Here is a 4,524-nt window from a genome sequence, read left to right as displayed (position 1 = left end):
AGTAGTGGGATATCCCATGGAAATAAGCGCATTCACATGAGGAGGTGTATGCACACTCATTTTTAGTGCAGCATTGACAATAGCAAACAAATGAAAATGACCCATGGTGCTGTTTGAACGGGTTATTTTGTCTCTTTTGAAACATGTCAGTGGAATGGTTTCACCTCAGATCTACAAAAATCTTTCTTACAAGCAGTACTCATCCATCTTTTTTTGTCCGTGATGCTCAGACTTTTTTTTCTGCACAGTTTAAGCAGCAGTTGTTACTATTGGTTTTACATGGGATTGGGCCACAGAAAGTTCTCTAGAAATAAAAGAAATGTGACTCGGCATAAACTTGGAACACAAAAAGCTGAGAAAAGGGAACTTTTTCCACTTTGACTTGAGCACTGAAAAGATGTACAGCTGACTGAGGGGGAAAATAGATGCTTAAAAGACACTGTATGAAACACACAAAGTTGTTATGAGTTAAGATTCACTTGACAAAAACAAACAGCAGCCCAAATTGAGGGATTTCCTCTTTTTCCATGACTCCCTGCTTTTCAAATATGATGTTCTTTAATCCTGGGAAAATACTGTGCTTATGAGTTAATATAATTGGTTGTTACTTCAAAAATGTTTTTATTTTCTTTTCCAGGAACCCTTAATCTCCTAAAGGAATATCTGGTGGCTCAGTGGTAAGGAATTGTTCTGCCAACCCACAGGTATGCAGTTCAAATTCACCAGCTACTCCATGGGAGGAAGGCAATCTCCTCTCGTGCAATTTACATCTTCTGAAAATCCACTGGAAGGTTAGCTATGAGTCAGTTCTGACTCAACACCACCACAACAACATAGGAATTAAGGCTCTATTATTTCCCTGATGGGCACTCTGGTGGCTTAGTAGTAAGGCATTGAGCTGTCAACACAAAGGTATACAGTTCAAATCCACCAGCTATTCTGTGGGAGAAATATGGACAATCTCCTCCTGTGTGATTTACGAAATCTGAAAAGCAGTTGGAGGATCAGTTATGGGTCAATTCAGATGCTACAGTACACAATAAGAAGTTCCCTGATATTTTTACCTTTAATTATTGCATGGGCAATATTTTCCAATGTGAAAGTACCTCTCATAATGCCCTAACAATGAAAACTCGAGAAATGTTAAACTACTAATTACATTCATCTACTTTTCATTCTTTATAAATCTCACACTCTACCATAAATAATATCATTTTACTAATAAAAGTGTATAGTATCACATAAGAGTTTATGGAGAAGGGAATTAACACACTTACTGACTCCTATACAATGTACCAAATTGCCACACAAGGAATTTTATTTAAAACTCTTCAACAAGCTTACAACTTTAATGATTTTCATCATTTTTTCAGATAAAAAAATTTCATACTCAGGAAGGTCATGTAACTTGTCCAGGGTCATGGTCAACAAGTACAAAACCAAACTACAAGAATCTTCTAGAAAACATGTACTCTTACACTGTGATACAAAGAGAAGGAATATCTGAGTATGAGAACTAAATAGAAGCATCAGCACTGTAGAGTTTCCGAATATGTCTCAACCTAACATAAAAAAATTAAGAAAGAACACTAAAAACAAAACCCAAGGTCATTATTATGCAATGGACTCCAATTCATAGGACAGAGCAGACCTGTAATAAAGGATTTCCAAGCCTGTAAAGACCAGTAGACTTCCAGCAGCATTTCCCTGTGACTCCCAACATCATTCTCCTAAGACTCCCAACATCATTCCTGTGGCTTCTAACCTTCTGATTTGAATTTCAGCACTTAAGCACCACCAAGACTCCTCAAGATACCATAAAAATAAATCTATTGCCTTCATTCAAGTCAATTTTGACTCATAACAACTTTATGGGAACAAAAACATAAGCCCAGTGCTTGCTTCAGCAGCATATATACAGCAATAGAAATGATACAGATGTTAGGATGACATGTGAATTTTTGAAGTGCTTCATATTTAAATAAAAAAAAACCCAAAACACAACAGACAAACAAAACAGCATAAGCCCATTCCCACTGAATTGCTTCCAGCAAATAGCCTCTCTCTATTGGATTTCTAAGGCTGTAAATCTTTGCAAGAGGAGGCTGCTCCTGTTCCTCTCAAGAACTGACTAGTGGATTCAAACCATTGACCTTTTGGTTGGCATCTGGAAACATTACACACTAAGCCGTCCATGTTCCTTATTGATCCTAGAGGACAGAATAAAACTGTCCCATTGAATTTCTTAAGATGTAAATCCTTGCAGAATTAGACTGACACATCTTTTTCCTGCAGAGTGCTGGAGGAGGGTTCAAACTGCCAAGCTTCCAGTTAGTAGTCAAGCACTTAATCACTGTGCCACCTGGGGTCCTTTTTTCACATTTTTCCAGGAAAGAATAGGAACCACTAACTTGAAGGGCTCTGGTAGGAGGAGTCACTTCCGCCAAAACTCAGTTTCAATATGTTAAGCCAAATTTAGTAACTTAAAGGAGTGGAAAAACATTCCTGGTGATTTTTCTAGCCCTTTTCAGCCACTTTTCCTTCTTGGCATCTGAAACTTCCATAACAGCAGTGGGAGAATGGTTTTCATCCCACAGACGGCTGGACGATCTCCTTCTAATAGCTCTGGTCAGTTCTTGAGTGAATAGGAATAATTCTACCACCTCCTGAAGACTTAGCCCCTCTTAGGTATTATAACGGATGTTGGGTGATATGCAGAAATGTATGTAAGCTCAGATTCACAGCCTGAGGTTATAAGGCGCCCTGCCAAGTTTTCACCTATATTGAATCATTCAGCTTGCTTAACCACTCTCCTTCTACCCAAAGGAAAATACGAACATGATTTAACTGCAGTTGAGAATTCCAGTAGGCACTTACTAAATGTGGCATAATGTTTTCCATGCGTAGAGAAAAGGAAATAATTCTGCTAATCTATGCTTCATTCCAAACACAACCTTCCCCAAGACAGTCACGTTCCAGACCACACTCTCCAATCAAAGTTGGGAGAATAAAGCAGACTCAAACTGATTTGTTATAAAAGATATAATGGTAAGAAAAAGAATAAATTCATAGACAGAAGAGCTTTGGAAATAGTTTCATGGTTGTTGCTGTGTGCTGTTGAGTCACCTGCAACGCATAGTGACCCTAAGAACAGACTCGAACCCTGCCCTAGCCTGAGCTAATCTCACTGCTTCCAACACACCTACCCCCAATACCCAATTACTGTGCTGATCCATCTCATTTAAGGTCTTCTCTCCTACACTGACCTTCTATCCTTCCAAGTGTGATGTCCTTCTGCAAGAACTGGTCTATTCTGGCAACATGCCAAAGTATATGAGACAGAGGTTCAAAATGTTTGTCTCCAAGGAGGAACCCAGTCTCACTCTCTCTAGGACAGACCTGTTTGTTTTCTTGGCAGTCCATGGTAGGTTCAATAGTTTTCTCCAGCACCACAACTCAAATGTGTCAATACTTCTTCTGTTATGCTTAGTAATTGTTCGGTTCTCTTATGTATAACAAGTAATTGCAAAGATCATAACCGGAATGAGGTGCACCTTGTTCTCTAGACTAACATCACTGCTCTTCAGCATTCTGAATAGGTCCCTAACAGGAGACTTTTCGAATGAAATTTGTCTTTTGACTTCCTGACTGCTGGTGCCAAGAGTGTTGATTGTGGAACTGAGCAAGCTGAAATTGTTAACAATCTCAGTCTCCTCTCCACTTAATTGAGTGGTGAGAATCTTTGCTTTCTTGATGTTGCACTTCAGTCCATATTGGACACTGCAATCCCTGGCCTTTGGTAGTAAATACTTCAGGTCCTCCTCAGTTTGAGCAAGAAAGGTTGTATCATCTTCATCAGTGTGGCAGGTTGTTGAGTCTTTCTCCCATCCTGATGCCACATTCATCCTCATAATGTCTAGCCTCCTAAATGATTTGTTCCACATATAGTTTGAACAGGTATGGAGAAAGGACACATCCCTGACAAAATCCTTTCCTGGTTGGTTTTGAACCATGCAGTTTCCTTGTTGTGTTCTGACAACTACTTCATGATCTAAGTATAGGTTTTGCATGAGTACAATCAAGTGTTCTGGGATTCCCATTCTTTTCAGTGTTAGCCACAATCTCTTGTAATTCAAACTCAAATGCCTTTGCATTGTTAATGAAATACAGATATACGTTCCTCTGGTAATCTCTCCTTTCAGCCAAAGTCTATCTGACACTGGCAGAGATGTACCTAATGTCATGACCTCTTATAAACCCAGCTCATATTTCTGGTAGTTTTCTGTTGATATATTGATCCAGTCATTTTTTTATAATATTTAGCAAGATTTTGCTTGCAAGTGATGTTAGTGATATTGTTCAATAATTTCCACATTCATTTGGATCAGAATTTTTTTTTTAATGGAAAAAAATACAAATCTCTTCCAGTCAGTTGGCCAGGTAGTTGTCACCCAGATTTCTTGGCAAAACCTGGTGAGTCCAGAGCTAAATCTGTTTTGTTGAAATATGTCAATAGATGGCGGG

Source organism: Elephantulus edwardii, unplaced genomic scaffold (assembly GCF_000299155.1).
Source record: "Elephantulus edwardii isolate Elephantulus edwardi_28Jun2011 unplaced genomic scaffold, EleEdw1.0 scaffold00008, whole genome shotgun sequence".
Lineage (NCBI taxonomy): Eukaryota > Metazoa > Chordata > Mammalia > Macroscelidea > Macroscelididae > Elephantulus > Elephantulus edwardii.
The sequence above is the reverse complement of the archived record's forward strand: the minus strand, read 5'-3'. Positions refer to the sequence as shown.